The 23,188-nt window shown below is 41.9% G+C and overlaps 1 protein-coding gene across 4 annotated transcripts in view; it reads left to right on the forward strand.

Moving 5' to 3' along the window:
* Positions 1 to 23,188, forward strand: part of DYRK1A (dual specificity tyrosine phosphorylation regulated kinase 1A) — a 131,047-nt gene that overhangs the window by 19,601 nt on the left and 88,258 nt on the right. The window lies entirely within an intron of this gene.

Genomic DNA, 23,188 nt, shown 5'->3' on the forward strand with positions numbered 1-23,188 from the left:
GAACCTTGAGTTTGGCATCTAAGTTTGCTGTAAATGTGTGTGTTATATACATTAAGATGCCCAAAAATGTGATTTTTTTTTTTGGAATACACAGCACACTGAACAGGCAGCTGCTGCCTACTCTGGCAAATAGGCAGTACTGAAAAGAGGGATGTGTCTTAAATTCTTTTCCTTTCTGGCATTTAGAGAACCCTACAACATATTTACAATTTGGAACTTTCTTCTGGAGTTAGGTACGTACGCTGTTCTCTTCAGAAATGAAGGAAACTTATAAGGCATAGCTAGGGGAAGAGGAACTGATCAAGTTGTTTCCCTTTATACAATAGCCAGGAGAGGTAGACTTGAGTTATATATTTTTCTCTGCCTTACAGGATTTAAACCTACGTCGCTCGCCTTGAGATTGTCTTGATCGTCTGCGTGTCAGTTGCTTAGTTGTGGGAAACCCCCCTATCAAAGTTTGGCCACTGTGCAGATAGGCATTTGAGAGCCAGTACAGGGAGGAGGCACAGTCCAGTAATTAGGACAGTTCTCTCAAGGTTCTGAATTTGGTCCTTGCTGTGAGGACTGCTTACTAGGGTTGTACGAAACAGGCCATATTCGATTTGGATTTGGGCCAGATTGGGGACAGTGATTCGATTTAGTTGATTCAGATCAGTGTCTGCGATCTGATTCGGCCAAATCCGAATCTGAAGATTTGAAGCTGATTCGGCGAATCAGTGATTTGGTCATAGATGCAGCTTTAAATGTTTTGTGTTTTTTTTTCTACAAACCTTGAAGTACCAGGCGTGGCTCGTGAATGCTGCAATGCTGGGGCAGATGGAGCATTCCACAGGAGTGCTGGGGGGCCTCCCTTGTGTTCGGGAGCTAACTGGGAAGTGGACTAAAGTATTTCTGGTCCACTTCTGGGTTTGCCACCTAGTGTGTGGGGGATCTCCTTGGCTCGGTGATCAGCCATGGGGGGGAGGGGGGGAACCAGGTACTCCCCTCCCTCCAGAACCAGGAGGCACCAGTTGCCAAGCTGGGAGGTGCAGGAGGGACCCCCTGTACACTCCCCGGTGGACCAGAAATGCTTCTTAAAGCTGTGCTGTGTCTATATCTGAATTGCTGAATCTTTCTGAATCTCTCCGCATTATTTGGAACCCTCCAAATCAGACTTGGAGAGATTTAAAGGGTCTTCTGATTCGATTTGGATTCAAAGAGTCAGCCACCGAATCGGGCTGAATCTCTACCGAATCAAAACAGGGACTGAAGCTTTGCACAGCCCTGCTGCTTATGTATTTCATGTAAAACAGGCCTTGGATAAAGATAATTGTTGGGAGTGGAGGGGAGGAAAGAGCTGTGAGGAATTGAAGGTGATGACAAAGTTCAGAATATTGGTTTGGATACACATAGAGTCCTTCAAAAGATATGAGTCTAAGACTAGGTATGTTTCAAGGTGTTCTCCTTGTTCATGCTACATTTTGTTTACACAGTTGTAAAGATGTTTTGAAACTAATGCGGTATATGGTTTATTTGATGAAACTATGCTGTTGTGTGCGTCTGAGTGCGCACAGAAAATTATTGAGAAATGAATTCTGTCCTTAAATGCTTTTCCTTGCTGTCATCTCTAAATTGAGGTTTGGGTCAGTGCATTGCTGGAGTTGCCTTTACGTGTGATGCGTGTCTGGAGCTGTTGTAATACGTCTACACTGGAGGATGTTCTACTCTGAAATTTGAGGTTCTGTCTCCTTCCCTCCTCCTTGGGTAATATTGGGCCTGAGTTGGATCTTAATAATGTTCTGAATGTCTATCAGTTTGCTCTAGCTTTTCCTGAGGGCATATTTGAGTAGTAAGAATTTTAGATTTTCCTCCAGAGGCAAATTGTCTCTTAGTCATATTGCTGTCATATGTCAGCATAGATTTTTTTAATCCATATTTGTATACATGAGGCTGTAAAGATAGGTACAAACTATGCAGATAAAAGAAAAGTGTTAGCTAATTCTTTAGTATTTTTCATGTATGATTAGGGATATTTAATAATTATTCCCTAGAAAAGAGGTTAAAATGTATCCTATGCACTTGATTTTGGCTGAATGAGATCTGGCAAGTTACAAAGTCACATGGGGCTGCTTACTTTGCCATCATACCTTTTTTCTGTATGTAAGTGTTAAAAACAGGTTAGATTATGTTATTATTCTATATAAGTATTTGGTTGCATTTCAGTTGAAAGTCTGTGAAGGAGGGACTATCTTTGTATACTGTGATTGTAAATAGCACAAGCACAATTGGGTCCTGAGCCATGACTAGGGCTTCTAGGCACTACAGAAACACAGCAATATAATGTAGGTATATTGGAAGGGAGATGTTCACTGCATAACATGTTTTAGGCCCTTTTACATAGATTTCCTCCTGTGAAAGCCTATATGGTTAAACAAAAAGTATATTCTTCAAAAAGTAAATGCATTTGATTTATTTAAACTAGAGATGCACCGATAAAGATTCTCTTGGCCTATACCTATAGCCAGTTATTCACCAGGCATATTGGTCAATATCAATCCAGTAACCGATTTACAGGAGCACGGCCAGGCAGTGTGGAGAGCAGCTCCCTGTAGGTAAGTCTGTGGATGGAAAGGGGTGTTGGGGAGCATAGTGGGGTGTTGGGGAGCATAGTGGGGCAGATCCCCATGATGAGGGAAGGAGGGGACAAGGGATGGGATGGGGGGAGAGGGGGCGCTGCCAGTCTGGGTAGTGAATGGGATCCTGGGGCGGGAAGCAGGACAGAGCCATGGGTGGCTTGTCCAGAGGATCAGTGTCCTGGCACTTAAAAATGGTGGCAGGGGTGATTAGAAGTAAAGCTTGTCAAATGAGCTTTAGTTCAAGTACTGAACTACATGAGCCCACAGTGAGCAGTCCGCCTCCTCTCCATGCACAAATCCAAGGGGGCACATGCCCCTGCTATGCCTCCCTCAGGGATGCACACAGCAGCAAGGCGCTACCACCCCTTCCTACCTCCCCATGCCCACTGGGCGAGCTATGTGTGGCTCTGTCCTGCTCCTCACCCTGGCGCTGGGTCCCATGCACTGCCCTGGTTGGGCACTGTCCCCAGCCCTTGCCCCTGCCCCACTCCCTCCCTCACCATGGGGGCCTCAATCAGCCCGCCTCCCTCCCCACACACACACCACCTCCCTTCCTCTCCACAGACTTACCTCCAGTGCCGTGCTCCTCATGTTTCATAGTTTCAGGGTTGGAAGAGACCTGAGCAGATCATCAAGTCCAACCCCTTTGCCATGGGCAGGAAGGAGTACTGGGTCCAAACGACCCCAGCAAGGTGTTCATCTAGCCCCCCTTAAATACCCCCAGGGTAGGAGCCTGCACCACTTCTCTTGGAAGTTGGTTCTACATCTTAGCTGCCCTGACAGTGAAGTAGTGCCTCCTGATGTCTAGGCTGAATCTACCCTCTGCCAGCTTGTGACTGTTATTTCTTGTCATTCCTGGTAGCGCTCGGGGGAATAGGGGCACCCCCCAATGCCGGCTGATTTCCCCCCTGACAAGTTTGTAAACGGCCACGAGATTTAGTAACCATTCCTCCTTTATCAGCCAGGATACCTCCACTACTTGATAAATAAAGTGTATTATGACTGAACTTGTCCTAGTTACAATGCATAGTTGAATTGTAGTCACACAGTAACTTTTTAATAATGCTTCATGGTAACTGTGGTGTGTCAATATCTACACACTAAATCGTCATTGTATTGCTATCGGTTAATTCTGGGCATATCAGAGCAAGGAGCTTGTAGTGCTTTATGCTAGAGAATCCCCAGGACATGCAGAACATTAGCATTCTGGGATGTGACACCATATAAATGTGCTGGGGAAAAGGGAACCATCTATGTTGAAGAATAAGTGCCATGATTGTTTATGGGGAAAAAATAATTTGCTAGCCTAGGCTGTTAAGGGGTATGTAGGCTTCTCTGGAGGCTTTTTTGTAGAAGATGAGAGACACTGATGGATCAGCCCTATAGTAAGATATCTTTGTCTAGGCTACAGGTGGATATCGGAGTCCTTGCTGAAAAGAGAAAAGAAACCCCAGAAGATATAACTCTGAACCTAGCCAGCTCTGCCTTTCAGTGTGGTTGATTCTGAGGTTGTTTAAAAACTTTGTGAGGCGTGCAATCAGGTGGAAATGCAGAAATGCAGCTGGATCTTGTTCTTATTTTTCTTCCAAACTTTGTGAAGCCCGAACTGATATAGGTCAGGTTTCTCTTTTCCAAAGTAAACTCTTATTCACCCAGTTAAGCACTGCATTCTCTGCTTCTCATGGAGACGGTGTTGAGCTCAGTGATTCTCAGGGTGTTGGGGCACCCAAAGGTGCTATAAGATCCTTTGAAAGGTGACCTTAGGTATGAGGAGATAAAGAGATAAATGCAGGCTTTTCCCTGCCTGGTTGTTCCCTTGTCCCTACTGCCTTTGCAATGAGAGAGGCACTGTAATAATTAAGTTTTTGAAATGGGGTGCTGCTCAGTTCACAAAAGTTTTGGAGGGGCACTTTGATTCTAAAAAGGTTGAGAACCACTGTTTTGGCTCTGTGGGGGAGAGGACTTCCCAGCATTGTTGGTAGTTCTGCAGTTTTGAAACAATCAGATGAATATTCCCTTGTTTATAAAAGCTTGTCTTTTATGAGCTACAGAGTATTTATGATTTAATGACTCGAAGCTATGCCTTCTCCAAGTCAAAGCCCTGGATTTCCTCAGGACAGTTAAAGTAATACCTTGGTTAATGAATCGTCTGGGAACGAAGCTCCTTTTATAATGAAGTCAGCCTTTTTTTGCAAAAATAATCCATTAAAGAAATTTTTTTTTGAGGCAAATGTGGATTTCTCATTTTACCAGAGAAACCTGTGGATTTTGCAATGAGCTGTCTGCAGGCTGGCAGAGTTCCAGGCTTCAGAGAGCTGGGAGGGAGTGGGAGAAGGTGGTGAGACAGGGGGCGCCATGTGCATCTATATGCACGTGGCCCCATGCAGCCTGCAGAACAGCTCCAGCAGGTATGTAGTGGGGGTAGGGGGGGAAAATAGCGGGCCCTGAAGGGAGGGACTGGGGATGCTGGCCAGCTGGGCAGTGCTTGGGGCTTGGAGCCTGGGGCTGCAGTGGGCAGCTGCAGGGTCCTGGTTGAGAGCAGGGCGGGACTGCGGGAGCCCACAGCAGCAGGCAGCTTTTCTGCACAGCTCAGCTGCTGTCTGCTGCATCAGGTGGCACCCACCGGGCTGTGGAGACCCTGGGGGAGGGAAGCAGGGTGGCAGGGAACTGGAGGTTGAAGTGGAGAAGTTGCTCCCCACTGCGAGCTCTGTGCTGCCCTGGCAACACACCTCCTGCACATGGGGCTGCAGTGAGAACAGCAGTGCAAGGTTGTGTCCCTCAAAACAACAGCACGCATGGGGTCGTGTCACCAGAGCAGCGTGGAGCTCGCAGCGGCAAGGAGATCCCCATGTTGCCCCACTGCTTCCTGCTGTGCCAAATTGTGCCCACTCCTTTGTCTCCAGTTCCATGAAGATATTGTGGAGGTTTTGTGGGAAGAAAACCAGCATCTGTCTTGGGCTTTTGAAGATAATGTGCTCATTTTGACTGTTCAGCTGCATCTGTGAAATGTAGATATTCATCCCACCCTTAGATGCAGCACACCTTGTTGCTCAGTCATCTCTTCTGCCTGGCTTCCTCATGGTGCACTTCCTGTCTCATGCCTCTCATGGTTTAATCATTTTACTATTTCTTTCCGCTTGTGACTGACTTCACAAACAGAAAAGCTTCATGGCTACAGCTGTAGTTGGAGAAATCCAGATTAAATTTGCTCATTACCACTCCATTTAAGGGTAAATTATTCAGAGAAGCTCTGGATTGAACTCTGCAGGATTTGGAGGATGAGAAGAAAGCACATGGAGTTGGAGAAGTCTGTTTTCTGTTGGAATTTGCTCCTTTGTCTTGATTAAGGAACTCCTCAAAGCAAGGGTCTCCAGAAACAGAATTAAGTGGGTGAAGTCTACCAAACTAAAGAGTTTCAGTGTAGGAAAGTGAGCCCTGCTTCTTTTTATTTTTCATTATTTGACTAAAGAGGGGAGTAAGTGGGCTTGGGCCAGCACCCTTACCTGGGTTCCTGGGGGGCCTCTTGGTGTTGCACCAGTGTTTTTTTGTTTGTTTGTTTGTTTTTTAACAAGTTTGTTTACATTTAAAAAGAATCAATGTAGAGTTCAAGTGACTTGTGATGTGCTGTAAGAAAGTTTCATGTAATTTAACTGAAAAGTGCTTTTTAACAATATATCAAGCTTCTTTTGTGCAGCAAGTTCTAGAGGTGTCAGTAAAAGAAAACATGCTGGGATCCTTCAAGTTAAAAGGTGCTATACAAATGCAAATAATGTGCCTAGTGCACCTCTGAGCATTTGGGACATTTCAGTACATAAATACCCATTTACTTGACTCAAAATATTTTTTAATTACCTTATACAATGGGATTTGGAAGATCCTCAGGGATCAGTGATTAAAAGGGGAAGACTTATTTTTTAAGGCATATATGATGGCAGCCAACAGCATAATGCCTATGGATTTTTTTTATCGCATATAAAAATATTTTTTAAATCTCATTTTATAATAGCCACAGTAGGACTTTGCATTATTCAGCCAAGCATTCTGAAAGGGTTACTTTGTAAACATCTTGCTTGTCTTATTAGAATCCTTTAAGTCTTTAAATATATGATAAATGCAAATTAAACTGATAATGTGGGTGAGAGGGAGTGAAACTGTTCTGCATCATGGTCTGGGATAGAATATAATCAAGAAGATGCATCTGGAACAAGGAACCAGTGGTTAAAATCCGGTAGCTTGTGTTCATCTTAACTAAAAATGTAATGATAGATCACTGGAAAGCTGGAGTACACCTTATTTAACTGTCTGCTCTCACAGCGCATCAACCTTCTGGATATTGTTCCACTTGCCATTTTTATTTCATTCTAATTGCTGGATTGTTTTAATGGTTTTCAGTAGCTGCTTTTGAAAACCCATGGAAGTTGGAAGCCAATGTTCTATTCTTAAAGATTGTAATTTTACATTTTAAATGGTACAATGTACTTGTCTAGTCAGTGAGATGTTTACTGAAGTGTTGCAGTTGACATTTGTGGGGTAAATTTGGAGGTACTTAAAACAATTAGCTTTACATCTTGTGCTTTTTTTTTTTTTTTTTTTTTTAGCATTAAAAGCATTTAAATGGAGGTTCTAACCCTGACAGCCCTTGTAATAGTTTTTCAAACCATGGTCATGAACATGTATATTGAAGTAACTTTTAACAAAGTATATACACGTAGCATAACTCTTTAAAATGTCATAACCCATGTCTAAGTAGTGGGACCCAGTGGAAACAAATTAGAATTACGAGTACATTTGATGAATCTCAGCCGTGTTGCAGAGATCTAAAAGCTGTGGAGATGGTGTACATTACCTTCCCATGATTTGTTTTGTCTGATTTTTAGTCCAATACTTCCTCAATTAAAGAGACCCAACTTGTTGACTGATTGTTATTTATGGTAACAGCAAAGTACTATAAAATGCTCAAAGCATACTGTAGTTAGAAAAGACTAAAGAAAAGTAGGGACATACACATATCCTAGGTCTTAAGCTATCTGCAGAATAAAGAACTATAAATATGCATTTGTATACGTTTGTCTTACATTTTTAGAGTTCTCATTCCAACAACAGGGAAGACTTCATTTTTCAAAATGACAACTTTTATTTCTGGAGCAGAAGTCTACAGCAGGTGCTAGAAATGGCGTATACAACACATTTCACAACTGAAAGAGTAGCACAATACATGGGTTCCTACCTAAGCAGGATGAACTGGCTTACAGTGTCTTGGAAATATTGCAATGAAGATGGTATTGTCAGTTCTGTCCACTGTAGACAACAGAAGGACTCAAAAAGCAGGTCATAGTTATCATGTTGGTAGCAGGTGAATGAAACCTCAAACAGCATCTTTTCATGCCACCTCGTTTTCCTACAGCCCCAGATGCCCACTGTGCTTTCTCATGTACCCAGACCACATAATTGCCAGACAAAGCACCATGAATTATGACTGTGTACACACATTAAATAATCTGGCAAAATTCTTCCAGGTTATTTTTCTTGGAGCCACATATACAGATATTTGAATGCTAAAGCCCTGAAGAGTGGAGTGCTAGCAGTGCTGACACTGTGTAACTGGAGGGAGACGGGGACTTTTCCATGCTCTCTTAGTCTGCCTGGTGACAGATGGTAGCAGTACTTAGGTCAGCCCTGATTAGCTGACCTAGACTGTCCAGGGTCATCCTGTGTTTTCCTGCAGCATGGTGTCCAGATTTGTGAAGAGGATGTGTTCTGTGCCCTGTTGGAGCAGCAAAGTCCAGTGAGAATCCGTTCTCTCCCTGGGGGGTGGCAGATGCTGGAGAACTATGCCCCATTGGAGAGAAGCCACTAGCATGTACAGATGTTTTTTTTGTAGAATGGTCATTTTTATTCTGGGAGGGAAATCCTGATGATCATCTTGTGATTTTTCTCCTCTGAGAAAATGAAAGGCTATATGAGGCCTATAATATTTCTCCAAATGGAGTACCATAGCAGTCTGTTCAACATAATTATTTAGATGCTAGAATAGAGGGCTTCCTCGGCAGATTTGCAGATGACACAAAACTGGGATTGTTTGCAAATAAGCACGATTCAGAACAATTTTGATAGATTGGAAAGCTGGGCTAAAGTGAACAGGGCAAGTTCTGTGCTGATAAATGTGAGGGGCTGTACCTTGGGAAGAATGAGCAAAAACAGATATAAGGTAGGTATATCGCAAACCTATCTTCAGGAGATCCCTAGAATCTTGAGTTTCTTCCCACTGCTACCGCTTGCCCAAGGAACAGGTTGAGGTTTTTGTTGGATAGCTCTCTATCCCAGGAAACCTTAGCTCTGCAGCCTTTATACTAGAACTTGCAGCCATGGCAAAGGATTCTGCAGCCAGGTGCCCCCCCCCCCCCCCATTCTTGGGTTGAGAGAGAAATTTTAGGTCTCCCTTTCTGTGGAAAGGGTAGCTTGGGAGTATAACTTGCCCAGAAATCACTCTTTCCACTGGCAGTCAGTAAGGAGAATTTATTACATGGGATAAAGGAATAATTCAGGAAAAACTGACTGTAGGCTTGGATATAGAAAGCAAAATGAGAACTTACCCTCTCACCTGACTTTTCCTTAGCCTTTCTGAGAGTTTTGCCAGCTTCCCCAGAAATCAGCCTTCCTGCCTACCCTCCCTGCCGGGGTCTCTCTCACAGGCAGACTGTGTCCAGAGGTACTCAACCTAATGTCCCCTTCTGCCTGTGTCTGAGAGGGGCAATTGTTTTAGGTACGCATGCCTCAGTCCCTTGCTGAACCATGTTCAACATTATAAAGATACACATAACACAACGTAATCTATACAGTGGTAAAATATATGGGGTGTGTACTGGTAAATGAATCCAGCATAATGTGGGCTATCTGGTGAAACCTCATGGGGTAGATCAGTACAGTAAAACACAAGAAAATATTCATGACACTATGCAAACTCCCAAAACATAACTGGGTTTGTGACAGCTGGCTGGATGGCAGTACTGTGGAGAAGGTTCTAGAACAGTGTTTCTCAACCCATGGGTTGTAACCTAAAAATGGGTTGCTAGAATATATGAAAGGGTCATAAACAAACTTTAAAAATGGATGAACAAAATGGATTCTTCTTTAACATGGGAAACCATGGTTTTTCCTTTGCAGGCTGGTAGAGATCCAGGCTGTGAGGGGCTGCCTGGGGCCCCAGATGCCACTCCTGCCCCACACACTGGGGGCAGGGGGTCAGCACTGGCCATCAGTGTTTACAGATGGGTCCCTGTGCAAAAAAGGTTGAGAGCCACTGGTCTAGAAGGCTTGGTGAATCTGCAGCATGTATGACTGCAAAAACAGGTAATTCAGTTTTGCGCTGCATCAGTAGAAGCATTGGGTACAAGATGTGATAGAGCCTCTTTACTCACCCCTGGTTTGGCCTCCTCTATAGTACTGATCAAGTTAGAGAGGATCCAGGGGTGGGGGGATAGAAATGATAAAGGTTTTGGAAGGCAAGCCATTTTAGGACAGGGTGAAATTAGTAGGGATATTCAGCTTGTGGTAAAGGCAATTAAATGACGGCATGACCTATCTGAAGTGCTGCCATAAAGAAGAGGGAGAATACCTTTTGTTCATTGGGGCAGAGAGTAGGACCCACAGCAGTGACTCAAAATTGCAACAAAGTAGGTTTACATTGGGTATTAAGAAGAGCTTCACTGTTAGAGCAGTGAGGCAGTATAAAGACTGCCTAGGGAAGCTGTGGGATCTCCATTAGAGATTTTCAAGAGGAATTGAGTATGTGTTGGTTAGGGATGTTTTAGGAGTAGCTATGCTCTGTGCATGCTGTAAAAAAAAAACCAGTTGGTAACCCTAGAGCCTCGGGGAGACAGAGTTGGGGAGGTGGACATCTTTATAATGTTGGACATGGATCACCGAGGAGAGCTGTACAGTGCAGAGCATGTGTGTGTTGAGGACGACAGTGTACAGCAGCAGAAGAATGAAGCAGAGTTCTGCAATTGGCTTGGTTGGAAAAAAAAATATAAGTGATTGGGACATATTTAGGGAGGGGAAAGGTCAACACAAAGGGAATATGATATGTACTAGCCAATTGCCAGTCAAGAATGACAGGGCAGCGGGGAGGGAGGGAAGGCTAGGATGGAGTGCTGCCACCTGGGATGGGGTGCCATGCTGCTGCTGTTCTGCCTCTTGCAGGGAGAGGGGTGGGGAAGCCACCCTCTGTCCGGTCCTCAGCACATCTTTGGAATCATGGTGGCACTCCCCCCAGGCTTGGAGCACTTTGATTCGCTGTTTCTGTCAGCCAATCAGAGTGCGAATAAAGCATTAGGGACAGACAGATGTAGGCTTTTATAATAGTAGAATAGTTATTTGCTCTCCCCAGATTGCAGAACATTGAGGATAGTGTTTCCCCTCCCCTTACCCCAAGAGATGTTAGGGTTTTGTTTGTTTTTTCTCCTGCCTTTAGAAATATTGGCTGTTAGTTGCATCCAAGGTTGGGAATTTTGATTGAGGTGTTCTCATGCTTCTGTACCCTGATTAGAGCATGTTGCCATACTGCCCAGGGACAGACTGTTCACCACATTTGAGATCACCACAAACAGATTCAGATGGACTCTAGGGTTTTTTGCCTTTCTCTATCAGAGGGCACTGTCCTCTTTTAGATAGATTGTAGTGACAGGATAATGACAGTGCTCTGATTTTTCTCTTGATTTGTGTGCAACAGGTTAAAGTGTTCCAGGACAAATGTGCCTTGTACTTGTATGGTAAGATTGTTTCTGTAGTTTTAGGACTAGGTTAAACAAGCACTGGTATGGGATAGTTTGAATAGGTATGTACCTGCTGTGAACGGGGCTGGACTGAGTGATTTGGGGTCCCTTCCAGCCCTATTTTTTATGATTTATATAACTCTGTGTGTTATGATACTATGTATTTTATAGATACAGCATAGGGACTAAAGACATGTCCAGGGTTGGACAAAATCAGCAATTTTTAGGGGAAAAAAAGGATTTTTTATTTAAATCAGATTTTTTTATTCTAATCAGATATTTTTGATTTAATAATATTTTGATTTTTTGTTAAGATGCTTTTTAAAAAAACACATAAAGAAAGTTTTAACTTAAGATTGTAAAAGCTCAAAAATATCATCTTGGAAAAGGGATTATAACTTTTAATTGTATACTATTTTAGACAATGTATTCATGTAACCTTTTTAGAAAATTTATAAATAGGTTACAATAGGCCATGGATGATATTAGGGGCCCAATCTTATGGGGATCCCAGAGACTCTTGTATAGGTCAGTAAAGATCAAAGAAAACTACTTTACCCAATAGGACTCAGTGCTCAGTCTAGAAGATCCCATTAAGCATATGTGATACTTAGTTTCAGTTTTCGAATTGTGGATTTGTGTCTCTAGAGATCATAGGCAGACAAGGTTCTTTGGGTAGATGTGATATCTTTTATTAGACCAACTAAATAGTTGGAAAAATTGTTCTTTGCCAGCTTCTGTGCACAAACACCCTTCTTTAGGCATAGGGAGAGTTTATTATCTCCAGAGATAACATCCTTGTTAACAGCAGTATATGGAGATAGGAGATAACAGACCTGATTACCTTCCCATCAGCCCTCTTGTCTCTCTGCAAGTTTGTGCACACAGGGTCAAGCACTTACCTTCCTCTAAAAGGGCAAACTTTCAAGAAGTTCAATGAATAAAGCAGATCGAACAAGAATGCACTTTTTGTAGAAAACAATGATTCAGTTGAGGCTTTCTGACCTGTGATTTAAATTGTGATTTAAATTGATTTGATTTAAATCAAATCCACCCTGATTGTGTTAGGAAATGTGAGGTGAGCATATGAAACATCATCTTTTAAAGAAATCATGTGTTGGCAGTACTTTTTCACAATGGAAAGACTTATCCAGCCTCCTTTTACCAACATATGAAGCAGTTTCAGTGAGTGCCATTTAAATAGCTTATAATATTTATATAACAATACATGGAAATAACTTCTATACCAACATGCTTAAATTGAACAAACACTTTCTATTTTGGAATTGTAGTCAATCTTACCACATTTTGATCCTATGTGAATTTGAGAGGCTGTTGGTTCCAGTGATCATGTATGCATAACTTTTTAATAATCATTGTTTATGTACAAGAAAGCTGATTACACATTGCTAAGACAGCCGTGCTGTTCCAAAATTTTGACAGCCCTCAAGCAGTAGTTTTGAATATTTCAGCTGGTATGGCTGGGGGATGGGTAGCCACTGCTGTAGAATAACTTTGCTGCTCTTGATGGAGGGATGGCAGTGTAAATAGAGCATCATGAGTGCATCAAATTTGAATTTTATGTCACTTACTTGACAGTATTAAGAACCATATTTACTTGTATCCAACATGAGGTTTCCCCCCTTCTCCCTCAAATCTGTATTGGGGTGGGGGAAGCCTTGTTTTGGATTTGATTGGCCTGGCTTTGAGCTTGAGTGGCTCATGCTGTGGGGGAGGGGTCACATGGCAGGGGGAACACAGGGTGTACTTCAGAGGGAGACTGCCTTATTGGGGGAGAGACCCTTGCTGTGTGGTTTGGGGGGAAGCCTCCCACCTGCTTACCTTCTGCTGTGACCCTGATCCAGCGTGGTCTGGAGCTGCCCAGGTCTGTGACCATCTTAGAGGCAGGGCTGCCACAGAAAGTAAGTAATGGTGTGGGAGGCAGTTGGTTGGTGGGGTCGTGGAGAGTAAATGGTAGGAGGGGCAGAGCTTGGGGGGCATACAATAGGGGTGGACAAGTTACTAGGGGGGGCAGGGACAGGCATGGGGACAAAAGGGCACAGTAGCAAGGGATGGTAGTCTGGCCATTTTCCTCCCTTCCCCCTCCAATGCTGCTTTCCTTGCTGCAGCAGTTGGGGGAGGTGAATTTAATCCAGTCATTAGAGAATTTAAGACAGTAATTAGAAATTTATAATTTTCATGTATAAAATCCATATTGCGAGTTTATTTTGCATTTGAGTTCTTAGATTCAGGTAAATATGGTCAAAAAAAATCATGACTACCCTCACACATGTATAGTACCTAATATAGCTAACCAAATCAATAGGGCTAGCATTTATTTTTCAAAGGCCTCCTCTACAGATTATAGGTATTGCATAATTAACTGGTTCATTTTACAATTACCTGCAGACCAGCTATACATACAGAGTAGCCAGCATGTGATAAAAAGTTCCAACAAGCTATGAAGTCAGATCTCAGAAATGTCTATTAAACTTTAGAGCTAGTTGCTATTGAGCTTTAATTTGCACAAGTAGCAGGGTTCCCCTTTTTGCTGGGAGCCCCGTCAGCTGACAGGGTTTCTAGCCACAGGGATGCACCAAGCCCAGAGTGAAACCTTCTAGCCCTAGGGATTGCTGTAGCTGTGACCCCGAGGGTCTGGGGATCATGCCGCCAAGCCCAAGGGACTGCAGCAGCTGTAGTCACTCTTCTGGTGATTTCCCAGGCCTGGGGGTGTGTGGGATGCCCCCATGTTTGGGAGCACTTCAACTGGGGTGCGTGGAGCTCCCAGCTGCTGGAGTTTGTCAGTGCAGGGGACAAAGGATCGGGCTTCCTCTGCACCAGCAATAGGTGTGATGGGATCTAAAGCATGATTCAACTATCATGCCTCCTGCCCTGCATGTGTCACATAGCAGGAAGCGCGGTTGTGTGAATCATACATTAGATCTCATTGTGCCTTTAACTGCATGTGTAGAGGGCCAAGATGTAATTTTACATTTTTATATATTGTGTTAATATAAAAGCATAGAAATTCTATTGCTGGAATTTCAGTATCTGAGCTGATATATTAGCATTAGAGATCTCATTTTTTTTCTTCAACCAATTTAAAAATCTCTGAAACCACAGACCTAGTTTAAAATTGATTCTATCCCGTGCTTAGCCATAGAAAGGACCATATTTTAGACTTATAAAAATGTTGTACTTTTTTCCTATATTTGAGTTGACTATAACCAGGGACTAAGTAGCGCTGGCTAATTCTAGTGCATCATCTAGCCTAGGGACATGAAAGTTATCCAGCCTCATGGGCTGGATGGGGGATTGCAGGTGGTGGAGCCAGCATACAGGACCAGCCACGTACAGCCACATCTAGAATCAGTGATTTGCTCACAGTACCTTAGCTCAGATAATGATTTGTGACGTTCTTCAACAGCCAAATTGAAACTTCCTAGCTGCTACATGAGCCATACCTTGTGACTCTTGATTTAAAGTCTAATAAATTGTCATGGTTTTATAAGTTTGAACTTTTCAAATTAGCAGTGTATATTAGGATTGGTTTTGAAGTTACAAATTAGAAACTATGTTGAGAGCTTGGTACAGGTGAGCCATATCAGTAAAGCTGAAGATGAATAGACCAAATGTGAATAGATGTGCACTTGTACAAATGGAGATGTTTGCTAATTTAAAGATTAGCTTTTCTTATTTTTAAGTTCCCTCTTTAATCATGGTAAAAGACCCTCACTGAATTGATTGGTTATTATTCTGTCAAATGAACAAAGTATGTTGAAAAGCAGGAATAACATTTTTTTCATCTCTCTGCTATTAACTTGAGTATTTCACTGCTGATCAGTTTAGTGAAAACAGCCAGTTAAGATGTTTATTTCACAAAACCGGATAACTTGGTACTTCTTTGAAGACATTTGGGTTACAGGTTAGCTGTTAGAAGAGTCAAACCATGTGAGCAGTAGTATTTTTTACTAAATTATTTAATGTACTGATTGGCAGGTATACCTACGATAGGTACGTGTTTCAATACATAAAACCAGTAATACAACATGCAAACCTTTATTTGAACGTATGAATCTGTGCACCTGATTTTTTTCATACCTTTGCTTTGTAAATGATCACAAATAAACTTGTGGTCAATCTACTCTTTAATATGCTGCTTAATAGATACTGAAAGCTGAAGTTCTTTCATACCTATTTGGACTGAAAATAACCAGTTTTATTAAAATATACAAGTGAAACATTGTAACAACAAACACAACAAAAAATAAGAAATCTAACTCCAAACCAAACCAACTTATAATGCAAATGTTAAAGTTTCTTGTCCATTTCTATGTATAAACTGGTCTAATTAGATACAGGGGTCTAAGAACCTTTGAAAGGGGTCAAGTGTACTTTAAATGCATAATAATCCATTTCAGCCACTATTTCAGCTCATAGCTGTCATAAGTCGCTCGTTCTTCATACGTGCTTCTTTTGTTTTTGTTCTTTTTAATTCCTGCAAATTAACCCACTGTCACCCTCACTCTCATTCTTTACTTGAATCCAAGGCAACTCTGAATTTAAGAGCACCCCTAATAATTAGAGTACATGTGTAAAACTTAGAGGTTGTTTTATAATTTTCCATGCGTAGAATCTAATTATTGGAGGGTTGTCTTAAATTCACCCCCCTTCCCAGCTGCAGCAGGAGGGCATGCGGGGGTGGGGGGGAGGGAGGAGAAGAGTCAGTCAGCAGGTGGCCCCTCCTTCCCCTGCTCCCCCCTTTCCACCCTGCAGCCTCTGTCCCCCCCATGGTGCCTGCCCTCCTGCCTTCTCCCCCAGAGTCTGTGCCCCCCCAACTGCTCCCAGCAGCTTCTGCTCCCTCCCTGCTTACTGTTAGGTGCAGCTCTGGTTCCATTTCTTCCCAGAGCATGGAGGGCATGGAAGCTTCAGTCCCTGCCTGACCACATAGCAGTGGCTGTGGCAGCTCTGGCTCAGCTCTGCCCTTAACCTGGGCTTAGGGCTGGAGTTGAAGCTGCAGGAGCTGCCTGCCTTGTATTCAAATCCAAGATGAGAACTTCCTCTCATATTGAATGGGGGGGGGCACCTCAGCTTGGATCTGAGTAAACAAAACAACTATAACCATTCTGCATATACTGTAAGAACAGTATTTTAGAACACGACAGTTATGTGCAATTTAGGAACTAGTACTGGAGGTTGATAGTTTGTGGGACTGGATTGTAACGTTTAAATTTCAACTTTATTTTTGCTTTTTATAATGCATTATTTTAATTGGAGTACATAGTATGTATATTTACAGATTGTTGTCCCTTTTTTTAATTTTGCAGATTTTTTCCTCATGCTATTTTTGTGTCACTATCATTGATTGTTAATGTAGCTACAAGAATAGGTTGCTGCAGATAGAGAATAAAACAGAAGCGATTAGTATTTTGGATCCTATGCCAATATTCCATTGCATGCTAATGTGGCTTGCTTTGGCTAATACGTAGTCTAGGATGGTCTTAATTTTTTATTAAGAATTTATGCTTTTCAGATTAAAGTTTACTTGTTAACACAGGTTTAGTGATACCAAGTATTGAGGGCCATTGACCTCAACATTATGCTTCCCTGTCAGCAATGCAGTTGTAAGAAATGCAAAGATTCTCATGCACTTCAGAAGTATTGCTGTTGCCATTCCAAGTTACAGAATAGCCTTTTCTGTGGAGAATAGTTTTTCCAAAGGCTGCTGTTAGACTATGAAATCTTTACATTATTTAAGAAAGGTCCCATCTCATGCTTTGTGAAACAGAGGATGAGAGCAAAATAAATAATAATTGTTGGATAAAAATCAAAAAAAATTTTTTAAATAAAAAAATCAATATTTTTATTTAAATCAGATTTTTTGATTGATTGTATATTTTTATTTTTTTTGTTAGGATACTTTAAAAAAATAAACCTATATATAGTTTAAATTTAAAATAAGTTAAAACTGAGAGATATCATCATGGAATAGGTATTATAACTTCTAATTATAAACTATTTGAGAAATACTGCTGGATAAAGTATATGAGAAAAATTGAACAGTGTACAAAAAGTCTAGAGAGGAAAGTTGTTAACCTGAGTCTTGATGGGTGGAACAATGTCCACAGTGATCCAGTAACATGTGTTTGTGTGACAACAGAAAAAGGGACTGTTTACCAGAAACAACTGATACATCAAGAAATGCACCCAGCAGACTACTTACAAGAAGTAGCAGTAAAAGTTATAACAAACTGTGGGAAAAAAATCAAATGCCTAGTACGCAGCTTTGTCATGGACAATAAGCAAATGTATCAAAGATGAGAAGAAATCTAGAAGAAAGTGAAGAAAACCCAAGGTAATAACATATCGCTGCAATGCTCATTTCATGGACCTCTTAGCCAAAGACTTCAGTGCTCCAGAAATAAAGGCTAATGTTGGTGAAATTGTGAAATACTTCCGTAACAGCCACTTTGCAGCAGTGGCTCTGAAGAAGGCAGGAGGAATGAAATTAACGCTCCCACAAGATGTGCAGTAGAACTCAGTAGTGGACTGTTTCAGGAGATATCTTGAGAACTGGCTTAATCTGATGACAACTTGTGAACAAAATGGTGACAAAATAAATGGAACTGTCATAGCCAAAGTTTTCAACATTTGGCTAAAGAGAAATGGAGAATGTATGCTGACTAACCCGAAGCCTGTTTCCATAGCCTTGAACAAAGTGCAGGGAAATTGTTGTTTTATTGCTGATGCTGTTGGAATTTGGAAGGGATTGAGACCTTGAAGAGAGAAATATGCAAAGACAGAGTTAAATTACAGGCATTAAAAAGAATGAATGGATCAGGCACTATTTCCAGCTCATTTTCTTGCCAGTATTCTCAATACTTAGTACCAGGGTCAGCCCTTAGCTGCTGAAGAAGAGGAGTTGGCTATAACATGGACATCCAGCAATCGTCCCTCCATAATACCAACTATAATACATTTCAGGGTTAAGGGTGAACTAGTCAAGAAATGTATGTTTGCTAATGAGTTTTAAAGAAAGTCGTACCAGTAAACTGGTGAAAGTCACTCAAGCACCAGGATCCATCAGAGACTATTGAAGTGATAATCCAGCTTTTAACAGCAGTAGCTTCTTTACATGACTTCTGAGGAGAGGCTGAGGGAAATGGGCTTATTTAGTTTAGAGAAGAGAAGACTGGGAGGGGATTTAATAGCAGCCTTCAACTACTTGACGGGAGGTTTGAAAGAGGATGGAGGTAAATTGGGTTCAGTGGTTATGAATAACAGAACAAGGACCAACCATCTCAAGTTGCAGCAAGGGAAGTCTAGGTTAGATATTGGGAAGAATTTTCTCACTAGGAAGGCAGTAAAGCAATGGGACAGGTTACCCAGAGAGGCTGCGGACTCTCCTTCCTTGGAGGTTTATAAGACCCAGCTAGACAAAGTTTTTGGTTGGGATGATGTAGTTGGGACTAATCCTGTTTTGAGCAGGGGGTTGTGCCAGATTTGACTTCCTGAGATCCCTTTCAACCCTAATTTTTTATGATTCCTCTGCATGTGTAAAAAGAATATTTTCTTCCTTTGGACTAATTCATTTAAAAGTAAGAAATCACTTGGGAACAGAAAAAGCAGGAAAGCTTATCTTTCTTTTCCAGTCTATGAATAAACAGGAAGAGAAAGGTGAAGACTGAGTTTGCTGCATAACCCAGTATTTTTAAGTTTTTGATGTTGACCTGGCTGAACTAATCTATTTAATTTTTGTTAAAAATATATTTCACATTTACAACTAAAATGGTTAAAGATTCAACAATACATATGCTTGTTTTGTTAAAATAATTATACATGCTTGTAGTTTAAAGAAAAATATCTAAAATTAGTTTGCTGTAGTTAAACAAAACAATTTAAATGTAATTCAGTTTTGTGATGTAGCTGCAAAATTAATCTGGAAAAAAAATCAAAATAAATCACTGCTTTAAAATGTGTATAGTGTGTGCCTTCTAAAAATGAAACCTACATCTATCTCTTGAGTTGTGAATAATATATATTAAGGTTATATCAAGCATGCACTTTTTGTAGAAAACTATTAAAATGAGGCTTCCTGACTAGTGATTTAAACTGTGTTTGAAATTGACTTGATTTAAATCAAATCCACCCTGGTGAAAACAGTTACATTGTGCAAATATAGTTAATCTGTATAGAGTGTGTTTTAAAAAAAACACACACTTTTGTCTCTTGCAGAACTCTGTATATGATGACTGATCCTTTTAAAACTTTCATTTCAGTTTGTCCTGCGAGCATGATTTAATATTACAGAGCAAAAGTGAATAAAAATGTTTTCTACAGTGCTAATTTAATTTATGAATTGTTTCCCTGTTTCTAGTCTTGTTTGCTTTATTCTAAAATAAGTATTTTAAGCACAACAGAGTTTAAAAATGTTTTCTAAAATTTCTTTAAAAGACAAATGAAATCTTAATAAAATATCAATATTGTTATTTCAGGTACTTGAGGTATTAAGATGATGAAATGTGGACTTTAAGTAGTTTTATAAGTGCCTAGTTGCTTCAGTCAGGTTTGGTATCCCATTGTGCCCATCTCTCAAAGCTCAGTTAGATTTGAGATCCAGTGTAGTGAGTTTGCCATACAAAAAAGTATGATACACAAGAATGTACAAACATGGATCGTTTTTGGGCCCAAAAATATTTTTTCTGTCTCTAATACTGTTCTTTTTTATCTGGACATTTGTGATAATTTCAGAGACTGCTTGGTTCTCAAGGCATAGCTCTTAAAATACTTTCTTTATTAGAACACAGACCTCTGCTTGCCTGATATTATTGTTTTTACCCAAATCCAAGATGCTTTTGATTTTAGAGGATACCTTTACATTCTATACATGGACAATTTTATAAATTTGTTATAACGATCTATGTGTAGAATCTAATTATTGGAGTGTTGTCTTAATTTTTGTCTGTTCTCTCCACTGGTGTGGTAGGGAAAGCAGCAGCAGCAGTGGGGCAGGCAGCCTGACCCCCGTCCCTTGTTCCTCTGCGACTTTCTGTTCCTGACCTCCGCTTGCCACCCCCTGCCTGTCCTCACCATATCTCCCCTCCCTCCAGCCCTTCACTACTGCTTATTCTAAGCCACATATCATCTTCCAGTCCAGGGCAGAGAGCACATGGTGGCCCCAGACCTGGCCAGACAGCAGTGGAGATGACAGCTTTGACCCTGGGGCAATCAGCTGTGGTGGCCTTGGCCCCAGGTCAGGGCTGGGGTTGGAGCTAGAGCTGCAGCAGCAGCTTTCCTGGCACTGCACAGTTTCCCCTGCACTCTTCCTTCCCTCTTCCTCTGTCCAGCCTTTTCCATGGGCGGCACACAGTATGGTTTAGATTCATAGATTGTAAGACCGGAAGGGACCTTGGAAGATCATCCTGTCCACCCCCTGCACCAAGCGGGAAAGGTAACTGGGGGTCAGGTGAGCCCAGCAAAGTGAATGTCTAGTCTCCTTTTGAAGATTTCCAGGGTAGGTGATCTCATCACCTCTGGAGGGAGCTTATTCCACAGTCTGGATACCCTGACTGTGAAGAATTTTTTCCTAATGCTGAGCCTGAATCATTCTTCCAGGAGTTCGTGGCCATTATTCCCAGTTTTTCCCTTGGGTGCCCTGGTGAACGGGTGCTCACTGAGCCCTTGATGTACTCCCTTAGTGTAGCAGTAAGCTACTACCAGGTCCCCCCTCAGCCTTCTTTTCTTCAGGCTGAAGAGTCCGAGATCTGTCAGCCATTACTCCTATGACTTGCCATATAAGACTCTGATCATACAGGTGGCTCTTTGGACTCTGTCAAGTTTGTCCATGTCCGTGTTAAAGTGTGGTGCCCAGAACTGGACTAAGTACTCTAATAGCCATCTCACCAGTGCTGAGTAGAGTGGAAGAATCACTGGTTTTGCTGGAGGTACATTGGTTGATGCATACCACAGTATTATTTGCCCTACTGGCTACAGCATCGCATTGCTGGCTTATATTCATGTTGTGGTCTGTTATTACCCCCAGGTGCCTTTCATTTGTGGTGCTAGTCAGTTTGCTGCCGCCAAGCCTAGAGGTGTGTTAGGGGGTTGCTCATCCTGAGGTGGAGCACTTTACATTTCTCAGTGTTGAACTTCATCAGGTTCTGATCTGCCCAGTTTGCCTGTCTAAGTCCACCTGTATTTGTAGCTTATCTTCAAGCATGACCACGCTTCCCCATTACTTGGTGTCATCTGCAAACTAGGCTAGCGAACTCTTCACCCCCACATCCAAATAATTAATAAAGTTGTTGAAAAGTACTGGACCAAGCACAGACCCCTGTGAAATACCACTGCCCACTTCTCGCTGGGATAACACAGATCCATTCACTACGACTCTCTGGGTCCTATCCTGCAGCCAATTTCTCACCCACCTGACTGTCTTGGAGTTAAGCCCATAATCCTCCAATTTTCTCGTGAGGACATCATGGGGTACTAGATTAAAGGCCTTTTGGAAGTCAAGGTATACAATGTCAGCCTGCTGTCTTGTGTCCAGGTGGCAAATTACCTGGTCATAGAAGGAGATGAGGTTGGTGAGGCAAGACCTGCCTGCAACGAAGCCGTGCTGCCTGTCATTCAGAATCTTACCTTCTGTAAGCTTATTGCAGATAGGCTCCTTGGTTAATTTTTCTAGGATTTTCCCTAGGATGGAAGTTAGGTTGATTGGCCTGTAGTTACCAGGGTCCTCTCTCCTGCCATTCTTGTGAATGGGCACCCCTTCCAGTCCTCGGGGACTTCTCCAGAGTGCCACGAGTTGTGGTAGAGTTTTGCCAGGGGTTCTGCAATGAGTTTGGCCAGCTGCTTCAGCACTCGGATGAAGTTCATTTGGTCCCACTTGTATGTCTGTTTTTTTTAAATTGGTCATACACCAATTCTCTGGCAGTAGTAGGAGGGCAATTATTCTTGTTATGCTCATCCTCTACTGTACCTGGCGTTGTTTTCCCCTTGCCCCGGTGAAAAACTGAGGCAAAATAGTCATTCAGGAGTTCAGCTTTCTCCTGGGTGCCGCTAACCAGCTTTTCTGAGTTGCTGAGCAAGAGCCTCACGCTCCCATTTGTTTTTTACAGGTCTCTCCTATGCCATCTCCCTCTGCATTCAGGGCATCAGCCACCTTGTCTTTGGCTGGTACTCAAATCTAAGATGAGGTTTTTCTTTCCCAGTGCTCGGTGGGGATAACACTTTGTTCTTGGATTTGAGTGAACCTGATATTTCTATAACTTTTTAGTGTGTTGTTACTCTTACCAGTCTTAAGGAGACAAAATATACGCTTGACTATGATGTGTGATGTGGCTGCTTGCTTACATCCACACATTTCATAAAAATTGATTTCCTGTTCTTAGGGGTTTTCTTTTACTATTTCTAAATCTTTATTATCTGTAGATCATTCTACTGAAATCTCTCTGGATTGTCCTGGAATTTAAACCTGCTTATGGGATACCCTTCTAGTTTGACAACTTCTGTATTTTCTCCAGAGAACCTGTAAAGTGCAATGTAGCATAAGATAGGGAAGTTTGTGTTGGAGTTCAGCATTTCAGCAAAACATCCTGTAGTAGTCAGTAAGCAACAGCAAGCATAAGTATGTGTTCGTGGATAATTGCTTCAAAATTGCTTCACCATTGGGAAAGGACCAGTCAGGATAATAATAAGAATGTTAGATTCTTAGTCCCAGTGTCTGCTAGATCACTGTTTATCAACCTGTGGTCTGTAGACCCCCGGGGTCCGCAGTCTGTGACTTGGGAGTTTGCT

The sequence above is a fragment of the Crocodylus siamensis genome, chromosome 1, assembly GCF_052110815.1.
Source record: "Crocodylus siamensis isolate JL-2025a chromosome 1, ASM5211081v1, whole genome shotgun sequence".
Lineage (NCBI taxonomy): Eukaryota > Metazoa > Chordata > Crocodylia > Crocodylidae > Crocodylus > Crocodylus siamensis.